This window comes from Mobula birostris, chromosome 19 (assembly GCF_030028105.1).
Source record: "Mobula birostris isolate sMobBir1 chromosome 19, sMobBir1.hap1, whole genome shotgun sequence".
Classification (NCBI taxonomy): domain Eukaryota; kingdom Metazoa; phylum Chordata; class Chondrichthyes; order Myliobatiformes; family Myliobatidae; genus Mobula; species Mobula birostris.
Window position 1 is genome coordinate 17,530,780 of NC_092388.1, and position 15,048 is coordinate 17,545,827.

The window sequence follows — 15,048 nt, forward strand, 5'->3', positions numbered from 1 at the left end:
AACTCGGCCTCATAAAAGCAGTCAAAGGCAACAGAAATGCCAAAAATGTCACCCAATGCACCACAAGGCACGAAAAGAAAAACAATGTATTAATATATTCGTTGACAATGACTCTCAATACTGAAGATTGGATTGTAAACATACTTCATTTGCGGAGATAGAATATGATCTCCGTAATAATACTTAGCTTAACCTAAAGGTTTCTGCAAAGTATAAAACAAAAAAAACTTCTCTGGACAAGTGTGGATGAGGGAGGAAGTACAAGAGCCCAAAGTTTTAGAAATGTTTTCTTCTCCTTTGTCATCATATTATTGAATGATCTATGAGCCCATGAACACTTCCTCACTATTTTGTTCTATTTCTGCACTACTTTTTAATATTTCCTATTATATCATATAACAAGCCATAGGCATGAAACTTCCTCCACTCAGCATCTTGTTAGCAAATGTATAGTTGCTGGAGAACAAGACTGAGAACCTAAAGGCAAGGTTGCTGTATTGGAGGGAAATGAGGAATTGCTGTGTTCTCTGTTTCATGGAAACGTGGTTCACTCTAGACATGCCAGATCCAAGGGCTTCTCAATACACAGGGTGGACCGGACAGTTGATTCAAAGAAGACAAAGGGTTGGGGGGGGGGTGGTGTCTGTGTTTTATGATAAATTCAATGTGGTGCTCGGGATACGGGTCTAGTTGCACACTTGTTCCCCCGACCTGGAATATCTAATGATTAAGTGCTGACCATTCTACTTACTAAGCGAGTTCTCCTCCCTGATCCTGACTGCAGCTTACATACCCATGAAGACTGATGTTAAGGAGCTACTCAATGTATTGTGAGCTGCCATCAGCAAAAAAGAAACAGCCTACTCTGACGCCTTTCAAATCTGGGACTTCTGTCAGGCTTGTTTAAGGAAATCTCTGTCCAATTATCATCAACATAGTGCATGCAGTCTTATACTGACAGTGAATGCCTGCAAGAAAATGAATCATGAGGTTGTATACAGTGACAAATACTTTGATAATAAATTTACTTTGAATTTAATACATTTTTATATATCACACTGTACTGCTGCCACAAATAACAAATTTCACAACATACATCAGTGATAATAAAGCTGATTTTGATTCCCTTACTCAATGTAATTTCACCTCTTTGGAAAGTAATAGCTGGGAAATTAATCCAAACTTTCTCAGTGCTTATAATTGTAGTTTAAAGCCACACTCTCCATATCAAGAATATAATAAGCTATTTTTCTTCGGTCTAACAATTTATACTATTATTGTTCTGACATTAGCTCAGTGCTGGGCTACCTCCAATTGAAGAGAATATCATCCTGTTCAAACCAGAGTTCAGCCAAACTGCCAGAGTTTCAAATAACTATTTTGGCAGATTCCTTACTTATCTCTTGGGGGAGAAAAACTGTGTAAGGTAACTATAAAACTTACTTCTCCCTCTTGGAAACTGCTTTACCATTTAGCGTGACCATGGTGAGTTGGGATTGGGAGATGGAACGACTAATTGAAAAAGAATATTCTATTTGATTTTGACTAGAGTGTGCCAATCAGTAGCCCATACAAGCCCAATGGCAAGACAGCTTTCCATAAATAGAGCTATGGGGGGCAGACAACACTTTTCTTCAGATTTGGATTAGTAAATACTAGGTGATTTCAACTACATTATAATGATTCTGTTTGTGAGGAGTGTGTGTCACGCCTACACAAGTAGGCACCTGCCAGACTCTGCCCCGCTAACAGGAGTCACCTGCTACTCATTTCCAAGTCTTCACCTGTAATATATTTAAATCCAGCTCTCAGCCACAGTCCCTATTCACTCATCAAACCCAAACATTTACTTTTAGCCTTCATTGATTTTATTGCCTTGTCATCTTAAGTATCTGTTCTCTCTTGTTTTGTAACCTCTCATTAAACCATCTTCATTGCTCTGCTTTTGGTTCAAGCCTCTACATTCCCTGACAGTGTGGTCCTACAGCAGGAGTATTCTGTTTATTCCCCATTTTGTTGGACTGCACAAAATCAAGGTCTGGATTTCTGCCCCTTCTGTCCAAGGAAATGATTGATGAAGTAACAGAGATCAACTTTGTTTTAAATGGATGTTGGATTCACAACTCACAATATAAATATTGTAAGAGACAGAGATAATTCTTCAGCCATATAAATGAAGCAGATACTTACTGCTTACTATGCTGCTGGCGTTTAGGGGTCCTCCGTCTGACTGTCCATGCCATCACACACAGATTTAGAAGGATTCCTTTTGTGCTGCTTCCATAACAATTATTTTTTTGACTAGTTTGTTAGCCCTGAGGTGAACCCACGAACCTGGAGGGCCGGTGGACCACTGGCCTCTACCCTTTGACCTGTTTGGCATGGATGACGCTACCAAGAGCCAAAGCACAAGGCCCTGACTCCAGTCAATGCAGCCCCCTGGGTCATCGAGGCATGCAATCCTCCAAACCACAACAAAGTTGTGGTCGTCTTGGAGGATGACGCAGATAGTAGGTGTCTAAATTACAGATTTTGAAAGAAAGGAGGGAGCACATATGACATAAGGAAATTACTATCCATTTGTCCAATTTTATGTTGTATAAAATGGAATCAGTCTAAGAGCACTGAGAATTATGGAATTTGTATGTGCCTTCTGACATTTGTGTTCAAGTTTGCTCAATACCGACAGAAGATATGGTGGATTTAAGTTTGTTTCACTCAATCTTTTGTATTTTGTTATAATGTAAATTTAAATTCTTTTTAGTATAGGCTCTGAAATGAGAAAAGAAAAATCATTTGCAGAATGAGAGCCAATTTCCTTCAAGCTCACACTTCAAATCCCTTCCAGTGACTCTGATAAATTCCACAAGTTGGTGGGAGTCAGGCTAGCTGATAAGTGAAGTGTACCAAGTCACGTGTCATAAATATGAAACTATGGGCAGTGAAGTTTCTAGGCATAGATGTAATGTGAGGTTGAAGACTAATCTGCCTTTGTGATGAGATAATGATTGAGGACATAAAAATAGAATTAAATTGACATGGAAACAAGTCCTTCAGCCCAATGGCAATGCTGTCCAAGATGCCTACTTACACTAATCCCAAAATCTGTATTTGGCAACTATCCTTCCACACCATCTTTATTCTTGTACATGTCCAAATATCCTTTAAATCTTGCAGTTGTATCTATTACCTCCTCTAACAGCTCATCCCATATACCCACCACCTTCTGTGTGAAAAACTTTCCCCTATTACCTTAAACCTTTTCCCTCTAGTTTTAGACTCTCCTTTTCTAGAAGGAAAACTCTAACTATCTACCCTATCTAAGTTTTTCATTATTTTATAAATCTCTAAAAGGTAATCTCTCAGCCTCCTTTACTCTAGGGGAATAAAGTTCCAACCTATCTGTTATCTCAGATAAGTTGGAACGCATGTAACTGGCTACATTACCATCTGATATTGGGAGGAGGGAGGGCGGACACTGCACAGGATTGAAATAAGCTGCAGAAAGTTGTAAATTCAGTCAGCTCCATCATGGGCACTAGCCTCCCCAGATCCAGGACATTTTCAAGGAGCGATGCCTCAAAAAGGCAGCATCCATCATTAAGTTCTTCCATCACTCAGGACATGCTCTTTTCTCATCAAGGAGGAGACAAAGGAGCCTGAAGGCCTGAAGAAGAGGCAGAGCGGAGTGATGATGGCGCTAAACGGCGACTTCGGAAACAGCTCTACTTCTATCTTTGATGTCTTTATTTACCCTTTCAGGATTCTTTAGAAGACTTTGATCTGGAGTTACACATTGCCTTCAGTTCTTTGCGGGAATGGGACCCGCTCTCGGGGTTTCATAACCAACCATTGTTGTTCGGCATGCCAAGGGCTCAGCCTAAGAGTTTGGCTCAGATTTGGAAGCCTGGGATCTTGGGGCTCTGGTGATGGGCAGATAGAGGGTCAGTGTCACAGCAGGAGACTCGTGTGTTGTTGGGGGAGTCAGGATATCTGCTGTGTGCCCAGAGACCCGAGATCTTTGAGATCTTCTGGCATAGAGCTCAAAAAAAGTGACGTAAAGGACTTTTAACATGGAAAACCAACAAGTTGTTTGTTATGTCTCCCCGCTCACTGGGAAAATGGAGACACCTCCTTCTCCCTTATTAGGGAGAGAGAGAGAGAACCTGCGGTATGTCAAATACCGGCTGAAACACAAAGTCTTTGGGGTAACTGCGGGTCTGTATCTTTGCTATTGCTTTGCTCATACATGAGTGTTCGGTGGCAGGTGCCGATTCTTCTCTTTTGCCGGGGGGGGCGGGGTGCAGAGGGATGTTGCTTCTTGCTGCTTACGCGCGGGAGGGAGGGGAGCTGGGGGGTACTTTGGGGTTCTAACATTTAATTGTCGTTCATTCTTTGGGGCACTGCTCTGTTTTCGTGGATGTTTGTGAAGAAAAAGCATTTCGGGATGTATATTGTATACATTTCTCTGACATTAAATTGGACATTTGAATCTTTGAACTCAATGATTCAGGAATGGCATCCCCTCTGCCATCAGATTTCTGAATGGACAATGAATACATGAGCACTATATTACTACTTTTTTTTTCTTTTTGCACTAAGTATTTAATTGAACTTTTAACATATATATACACACTTTTTACAGTAACTTACAGTTTTTATTATTATGCATTGTAATGTACTGCTGCTGCATAACAACAAATTTCATGATATATGACAGTGATATTAAACCTGATTCTGATCTCCTAAAAACTCAAACCAACCTCTTCAGTCATTATTCTTGTGAATCTTTTCTGCACTCTTTCTGGCTTAGACGCATCCCTTTCTATAATATAGAGATCAGGGCTTGCACACAATACTCCAGTGGTCTGACCGGTGACTTCTACATGAATTTTATACTCAATGCTTCCTCTGATTACATCAAGCATGTCATGTGCCTTCTTCAGAATCCTGCTGAAGTGTCTCGGCCCAAAACGTTGAATGTACTCTTTTCCACAGATGCTGCCTGGCTTGCTGAGTTCCTCCAGCATTTTGTCTATGTTGCTTGGATTTCAAGCGTTTGCAGATTTTCTCTTGTATGTGCCTTCTTCGCCACTCTATCTATCGATGTTGCCACTTTCAGGGAACCCTGTACTTCTATCTCAGGATCTTGCCCTGCCATTCATTGTCAAAAAACACCACAACCCTGCTCACAAGTAAATTGTTACTATCAATAGACCTGTTATTACTGAATAAAACTGGACAACAGACTCACTAAATGTTGGTAGGTGGAAATGATCCTAGCAACTGACAAGAACTACAGATTTTGTAAACCTTATGGAAAAGTAAACAGAAATTAAATTTTGAAATAATTGCTAAAAGCTCCAGACTCTTACATAAAATAATAAATATTTCAAATTATCTGTAAAATATAAATTCAACTTAGAAGCACGAGAAAAGTACTCATTGTCTTAGTGATTAAACTCTTCAATTCATTACTATTAATTCAGTGTAATGTTGAACAGTCTAAAAAAAGTCCCAGATTGTCTCTGTCTGACCCATCTACGGTTAGCTGACCTCAAGAAGGCACTTGTAAGGACCATTGTGGAAAGCAGAAGAAAAGGAGTTATTTTCCATGAATCAGAGTATATGCATTGCGTTGTGTATGTGGCCGGGCTACACAACAAAGCTATAAATAAAAAAAACGCTGGAGACGGGAGCTAAGTTAACAGGGTTCTTTACTGACTGAAACCGAACTGAACACACACGTACAGATCAATACGCGCCTAATAACGCATGCTCAATATGTGCCTAATAGCGCATGCAACAACGTGTCCCTACAACATAAAGTAGTTCCATATTATACAGTACGCTCCTCCCCTTTTATTTTAATAGTGTATCAATTGTTTTTTTTTAACTGGGGCACTACGCTAAACAAATATGTTTACCCTTAACATACAAACGGCTACCAATTGTTCACTTAGTAACTTAGTAACATCAAGTTATACCAAAGTAACATAATAGTATTAAATTATAACAAGCTTTTTTTTTACTTTTGGTCTAAGACCCATTTATAACTCAAGTCTCTGGGAGGGGGACTCTGCCCACTGTACTGTACGTCTCTAGATGATAATTAAGTACCAGCGGTAACAGAAGAAATAAGTGAAGCTGCAGCAAAATTAGTCACATTTCGCAAGAGGTGTGATGCATTTTTCGTCACTTTGGTTTCCATGGTCTGCTTCAAAGACGACTTGCCACCAACAAAAGAATGGTTGGTGATCTGCTGTCTCTGTTAGTTATACAAAAGTCGGGGCAATCCATTGACTCACAGAAAGATCAGTATTTTACCTTTCACCATTTGATGAAGCAGTTGATCGAAATCCTGTTGTTCGTTCCATTGTTCTTCAGCTGCTGTTAAAGTACAGTTTTGCTGATATTAAGGATATCCTGCAGCGCTATCTGTCTTGCTCAAGAGGGAGAATTCCTTCAGATGCACATTCAGCACAGGTGTGAAAATACAACAATAGAAACCTTAGTTTGTTGCCAGAATTTGTCTCTGTTTCGATGCTGTTTCCCAACTTCTTTGTGCAAATCAAGACACATTGGCTGAGGATTCAAAATACGTATGTACAAAAGAAACTTCCTGCAAAGGATTAAGTGTATGATTCTCAATGGAAGAAATGATTGGTTCAAGATTTACCTTGTGCAAAAGCTGTTCTGTTTGAATGGAATTGATTTGCCCAAGAGCTTTTAAGGGATGACCAATTTTCATGGATCTTTCCCAAGGAAATTGTTCAGGAGAAGACGGAGATGCTGGTCTTTTCGGAGATTTAAGCTTATTGAGAGTTCGCAGATCCTCTATTATCTGTTCATCTGTTAACAAGTAATTTAACTGCACAGGTGCAGGTTTTTGTCTTTTGTTTGTAATTGGAACAGGGTCATTAGGTCTCCTCCTTAGTTTCCTAGTGATTGTTGGCTTTACCTCCATAGAATCTCCTGTGAGTTCCATTGTTAGCCTCTCATTCTCAATCATCATTTCTTTTCTTCTAATTCAATCTTTTTATCTTCAAATTCCTTCACTGCTGCTTTCTTCTCTTTATTATAATTCCTTTCCACTTGTTCTGTCTCCATTGCAGAAAAAGCTCTGCATTTCATATTCTTTCCTTGTATTGTTGATCTAGTTTCTTCGTCTTTTTCTGATACTCCTGCAAAGCGCCTTCCTGTAATTGCTGTAGCTATCTTTTGGGAGATGTCAATTTCTCCTGGTACATCTGCTCCTTTACTTCCAGCTAGTCTTCATCATCTTGCTTATTGGCAATATCTGTCTCCCTTGCATCCTCTGTATCTTCATCTGAGTCACGGCCACGGATACTGCGTTCGTCCTCATCGTCGACACTGTCTAGCTCCTCCTCGTCATTGTAATAGTCGACAATGGGTGAGAGGGGAGCTTGGGGATATCTTCCCCACCGAGCTGCCCTCCTTTGTTGACACACCTAGTGCCTTGATGATGTGCTAATCCAACTGGATTTTCCTGAGCCATTCACATCCCAGCAATGGTGGTCCTCCCTTTTTCAGTACATAGAGGATCAGTTGTTGTGTTTTACCTCCGTGGGTCACTTTCACTTTAATTTTGCCTTCAGGACGCACTTTCTGTCCTGTGTAAGTCTTTAGCAGTAGTTTAGTTCGTTTCAAAGGTATGTGCAAAAACAGTCGTCTGTAGTCGTGTTCAGAGATCACCGTTAAAGCTGAGCCTGTATCCAACTCCATTTTCAGTCTCACACCTGCCACTTGTGGAGTGAACCATATTAATCTGTCTCTTCCTTGCTGTGAAGTTGCAAACAAGACAATTCACTTTTACCTGAGTCATTTTCGTCAGAATTGCCTTCTTTCATCTTGTGTACACTGTTGTATTTTCCTATCTGGGGTTTCCTGTTTCTCTGCACTCTGTCCCTTGTCTGTTGTTTACTAGCTTTGCATACTCTGCCAATGTGACCCTATTTGCCACAGTTTCTGCATTCTTTGTCTTTAAACCAACAATCATCAGGGTCATGTGACCTGTTCCCACAATGGTAACATTTCTTTCCTTCATTTCTGTTCAGTGACATTTTATTTGTGCCACATTCCAGAGATTTTTGTTGTATCTCAGTAGCACACAGTGCCGCTGTTTCATTGATATTGCGATGTTTAGTGCTTTCTTGAATGCAAGGCCTTTTTCACACAGGAGCTTCTTCTATGTGGTTTTACATTGCATGCCGCACACTAACCTGTCCCTCAATACGTCTGATAGACCAGCTCCAAATTGACAATGTTCTGATAATTTGTGCAACTCCGCACAATATTCAGAAATGCTTTCACTTTTGCTCTGCCTCCGTTTATGAAATTTAAATCTTTCAGAAATGACCAGTGGTTTGGGGTTTAAGTGCTGTTAGAGGGTGTCTACTGTTTGCTTGAATGTTTTGTTAGCTGGCTTTTCAGGGTTAACAAGCTCCGTAACAGGCCATATGTTTTCACTCCCATAACACTGAGTAAGACGCTGGCTTTCTTTTCATCATTAACACCGTTAACATCACAATATAACTCCACTCTTTCAATGTAAATTACCCAGTTTTCAATGCCACTATCAAATGCTGTAATGGTTCCAATTATTGCCATCTTTGTTATGTTAATTTAGCCCCATTTTCCTTGTTTCCTTTTTAGCTAGCATGTTTCACTTGACTCACGTGACCTTTTTGCTAGCGTAGGCGCACTCTATCTAGATGCGTGTGACGCTTCTTTTCATCTCCTTTCTGGGGCAGTCAGACCCTCAGCCCCTGGGGTCAGCGCCGGCTGTGGTCTTGGCTGGACGTGCTGTGGCTCCGACTGTATCTCTTGGTCTCCCGGCGTTCCTGACCCGCGGCTGTGTTTCCGTTTCCTTTCAGACTCGCAGCCTCCTTCTCCCGCTCCTTGGCTCATACCTTACGCTTGTCCTCCGAGTGCCATTATCAACTAAAACCTGGCGTTCCGGTTAGATGTAGGTTCATTAATTTCGTCGCCAATTTGCTGTTGTATGTGGCCAGGTTACACAGCAAAGCTATAAATAAAAAAACGTTGGAGACGGGAGCTAAGTTAACAGAGTTCTTTACTAACTGAAACCAAACTGAACACACATGTACAGATCAATACGCGTCCACTAACACATGCTCAATACGTACCTAATAGCGCATGCAATGGCGTGTCCCTACAACATAAAGTAGTCCCACATTATACAATAGCTATACAGTATACATTGAGTACCTTGAATTCTCTGATTCATCGGTGCTGGTGATGCAAGAAGTCTAAATAAACTCATCAAAAAGGCTGGATCCGTCCTTGGTTACAATCTGGACTTTTTCGAGTTAGTGGTGGAGAGGCGGTCACAAAACAAACTGTTATCCATTATGGAGAATCTGGCACATCCTCTCCATGACCTACTGAGTAAGCAGCAGAGCATCCTTTCGAACAGACTCGTTCAGCAATGCTGTAACAAGGAACGTTATAGAAAATCTTTCCTACTAATTGTAATAAGCATACACAACTGTTCATCTCGGTGTGACAGGAGAACACATCACAGTAAAATAGTTCCTTTATTATTTCGCACATTATTGTACATTGGTACATTGCTATCATGTATATTATTATTCTGTATGTTATTATTAGTGAAGTCTGCACACTGCTAAGTGTGTTTTTAAATGTTGCTAAGGTAACGAAGTATTTTCCACTCAGGATCAATAAAGTACTTATTATTAGTATTATTATAAGTTGATTAAGCGTTCAGTTTCTATTTTCAGGTTCCAAGCCTAGGACTCATTTTTTTTTAATAATGGTGGCATCCCAGTGAGGAATTTGTATAAGTTGGACTAATAACATATCAGATGATTCTTTTGTGAGAAATTATTCTGCCAGTTAAATTTACTTGGTAAAAAAGAATCTCAAAGTCTTTTGATGTCTGCTCATTAAGAAATAATTGATCATAGAGTGTTTTGCCAAAGTAGCTCAATAAAGAAGCAGGAATTGCGATTATAGCTCCATGGAAAAACCTTAAAAGTCTTGGAAAGTTGGTCACCAACACAACCTACAGAACAGTTGTAAACTTATTGCAGTGGAATGGAATATAATTTTTACGGTTTCTAAACATCTGCAAATGGATTGCCAGAAGCCAAAGGGAAGTACCTAGCTGGTCGTCCATGGTATGACTTAAGGAAGGGATAATCTAATGCATCTCCCACAGCGCCTTTATCCCAGCACTCTCCACCACTTTCCGCCTGCCACAGGGATAAATTTCCCGGTATATATCCTAATTGAAGGGTACGATCTGAATTTACCCACTGGGACCACTTAGCAGATTTGATATAGAAAACAGAAATCAGGTAAAAACAGGTTAAAAGTATGAGCAATGGGGTATTGCAAGGATTCCTTCAAGTAAATCAACTAAGCTGGCATTAGAAGTAAACAGTGCTCATAGTCTCTTGCTGCTATTCCCTTGGCATATTATTATGAACTCTTGCTTGTGCTTAAGTGTTATTTTCACATAAAGATTCAAACAAGCATCTTCCACTTGGCTTACCGTAACAAAATATGTGTAATGGGGTGCTAATTCTGACATTATGGCAAATATTGAGGTACATTTCAATAATAATCACTCTCAGTTCAATTCTAGCTCTTGTAGCTACATTAAAGATTGTATGTTATTTATGAGGCCTTGAAACCATTGGGAGTTTTAGTCAAAGCAAGAAATTGCAACTTTGTTGAGGCTCTAATTTTGTTATTCCTGGTTAAGTGGCTGTTCTATGCCACTGGGCACTAAAAAATTCATGTAAAATACTTGCCTTCTGCTGTGTTGTTATATTGTCTGCATACTACAACTGGTTAAATAATTTCACTGTGAGTTTTAACAGCTGCAACTAAATACAGTAAAGATTTTGCCCTAGTATATAATTTTAACACTGTCTGATCAACAGAACAAAGATAAGTTCTGAAAGATTGAATGGTTATTATAGACCAGGGGTTCCAACCTGGGGTTCACATGCCCCTCGATTAATGATAAGTGTCCATGGCATGAAAAAGATTGGGAACCCCTGCTGCAGATCATAAGACTTACAGCCTTTAATGTTCAACTATATTGTTATTCTTAAGGGCTCACGGCAAAGGTTGGTGTCGTCCTTTAGGGCCACCATCCTCCTGAAAGAATTTTCTGTCTTGAAGAATTAACTAAACTCACTCACTCAATGCATCATCAAGCAACATCAAAAGAATGACAATAAGCAGATGCTAGTAGTCTGAAATAAAGCAGAACACTCAGGCAGCACCTATTAAAGTTCTCCTACAGTTTCTCCCCAGGATGATCTAGACTGCAGATCACCACTTACTCCTCCCAATATTCATAAGTGTGTTTGTATACATATTGTTTGAACCTGACCACCTCCCCACCCAGGTTATGCTGTACACACGAAATACTCTGCAGACGCTGGGGTCAAAGTAACACTCACAACACGCTAGAGGAACTCAGCAGGTCGGGCAGCATCCGTGGAAACGATCAGTCAACGTTTTGGGCCGGAACCCTTCGCTGTTCTTTCTGCTGCCATCAGAAGAGCCTCAGGACTCACACCACCAGTTTCAAAAACAGTTGCAACCCCTCAACCATCAGGCTCTTGAACAAAAAGGAATAACTGTAGTCACTTGTCCATCCATTTAGATGTTCCCACAACCATTGACCTCACTTTAAGGACTCTTTATTTTGTTATTTCATGTTCTCATTTTTTATTGCTGTTTATTTATATTAACATTTGCACAGTTTGTTGTTTTTGCACTCTACTTGATCTTTCATTGATCCTGTTATAATTACTATTCTAAAGGTTTGCTGAATATACCCACAGGAAAATGAACCTCAGAGTTATAGGTGGTGACATGTAAGTACTCTGATAATAAAATTTACTTTGAACTTTGAACTATTCTGGTTCAACAACATTTATTTCTCCTGACGTTGACTCTATCCTTTCTCCCATTGTCCAGTCTCTTCTCATGTTCTCATGGTCAAACTCCTGAACCCAGTGCACCATGTTAACATTTACCTGTTTTCTGGATCCAGGCATGTCAGTTCTTTTCCACTTCCATTTCACTACAGATCTGCTTGAGACCATATGGCTTCTTTGAACAGAAGTCCTAACTATCTCATACGTGGATGTGTTTTTTTAATATCAAACCATAATGATCCTTGAAACAGAGATCCAAAAAGATTCTACAAATCTTGAAAAAAGAAGCACACAAAATATTAGGGTAACTTATCAGGTCAGACAACATCAATGGAGGGAAATGAACAGTTAACATTTCAGCCTGAAACCCTTTATTGAGACTTCAGCAATCCTGATGAAGAGTCTCGGCCTGAAACCTTGACTGTCAATTTCCCTCCATAAATGCTGCTTGACTTGCTGAGCTCCCCCAGAATTTTGTGCCTGTGATCTATTTAATATCTTTAGGAATTTTTCATTTTAATCATAGTTTTCCATTGTTGAGTTTTAGGGGTCTCACAACTGTATCTTATTTATTGCAGTTAATTCTCTCAGCCAGAACAAGGATCAGTTTCCCTTTGCCCTTACTTTCTACCCACCAAATCCTACATTCAATAGATCATTATCTTATAATTTCTGCCATCATTTGTTCCACCACAATAATTATTTTCCCTCCTCTCCCCTTTCATCATTGGGAATAGAGCAGTTCCTTTGTGACTACCCGCATTGCTTCTGTCTCCAACAACTACTCCCATTCTCATGCCACTTCCCCATGCAATGACAGGAAACGCAATGTCTACTCCTTAACTTCTTTGCTTCTCACCATTTGACAATATAATTCTGAATCTTGTGTGCTCTTTGCGGAGCACCTCTATGCAGTCTGCATTAATACCTGTCAATTTAATTTTCCACGTTTGACGACTATAACTTAGGCTTCTCAAACTATTTGCACAGGATGACATAAGATGCAAAGCACAGACACAGTCCAGATCGGATTTGTGCTTCTCTCCAGCTTCCTCTACTCATCTACGTCTATTAGTGTAACCCTTGAATGCTCCATTATACTCAAGTTCTAGTAAAATATACCTGTACTATTCTGTTTAATCTCTGCTAATGGAAGCAAGTTGCATGTTTGTCAACAACACCTCATCTTTCAGACTCAGCAATGAAGTTAACTGTTTCAGATAACCTGTCATTCCAGCTTCCTATGTTGCAATTCCAGTATCAGGGCTTTACTTTTTTCTCTCTCCTCTTCTGATAATCTCTGGGCTTTTCTTTTGATATCTCAGTCCTCCCACAGATACTTATATAAGTATTAGTCTTTAGCACTCTTTTTCAATGTTCAAAGTAAATTTATTATCTAAGCACCACTGTGCAAAAGACTTAGGCACATGTATAACACATTCTGTAAAATGAAAATCCTTCCAAAAATTAAGAAATGAAAGGTTTCTAAATATCAGAAAATTTACTATAAGAAGAAGTAAACAGTAAAAAACTTGATCAAACCAATATTTGGTGTGATAATGCTTTGTCTTTAAAACCGCATTAATTCTCTTAGGTACACTGTCATGCAGTTTTATAAGAAAATCTGTTGGTAGCTTGTTCCAAACATTGTGGAGAACTTGCCACAGTTCTTCTGCAGACTTTGGCTGTCTCGCTTGCTTCTGTCCCTCCAAGTAATCCCAGGCAGCCTGGATGATGTTGAGATCAGGGCTCTGTGGAGGCCATACCATCTGAAGCCATATAAAAAAATCTAGGGTGCCTGAGACTTTTGCACAGTACTGTGCAAATATGTCACTAGAGTTACAAAATACATGTGGACTAAGATGTTACCTGTCCTGTGCTATCACCAGTGGGATCATCAGTTGATCTGCCACCTGTATTCAGGAGTTTCGGCCCGCTTATGATCAAGACTCCAAAACTTGGCATCTGCCTCTATCAGAGTTGTTGGTCACTTCCATCCAACAGATAGTCTACTCTTCAGGTGTCTATGCAAGTACTGAAGGGTTTGCAAGATATGTATACACTGTCTGACTATCTGCCGCTCTGGACATACTTGGTCCACACCCATGCTGATCCTTTCTCTGCTGCCTCAGCTACAGCCCTGCTGGTTGACTTGATCTCTCTTCTAGTGAAGCCAAGGTCACGCAGCCACTTCTGGAGAGTGAACACAATAAACCCACAGCAGCCTACTTTGAATGGATAGCATGAGACCTTCCACCCTCTGTCTCTGCACTCTGATCTTAATTCTGCACACTTGGTTAACTTGCGCTCATGGGCTTCATCGATGTTGTCTTTCCAGGGGACTGTGAGTTCACCAATAACCACTTCTCTACTGGTGTCAGACCATGCGATTATATCTGGACGCAATGTTGTGAAAGCTATTTGCTCTGGGAAATTGCCTTTCCCATCCAGGTCAGCCTTGACACACCAATCATTGGCTGAAGAAAGTATGCTTGATCGTGAGCCTATGCTGTACACACTTGACTTGGAGCCTTCTTTCACAAATGACATGCGATGTTCTGTGCAGCATGGGGCATGAGATAAGTTGTGCTGCAGTACTCTCTGCTCAACCGCTTCTGTTACAACTTTGAGAATGTTGCTATGTCTCCAAGTGTACATGCCGCTGGAAAGATTGAGTCTGCATGCACTCAAGATACGTTGAAGTGTTCCCTTCTCGCCACAAGCAGCACACCTGTCTGTCTTACCTTCATACCAGGTGCTGAGGTTGGCAGGTATTGGGAGCAGATCGTACGCTGCTCTGCATAGAAAAGAAATGCGGAACGGTTCCATCTGCCACAGAACATTCCAATATAGGTGTCGTTGTTCAACACTTTCCCACCGGGTCCAAGCCCCTTGTTTGGCCAGGCCAGCTGTTTTAGTTAACCTCTTCTCCTCTTCTACCTCTCGTATTTCCTGTGTTACAAGCTCACGGCGCTCCTTACCTGTAGAAGATGACCACCACTTGTGGGTTGTCCATCCAAGTCCCTGGCGGCCTAGCTGGATAGCCCCAACCATCTCCTTGTGCTTCAATCTGGACTCTGCC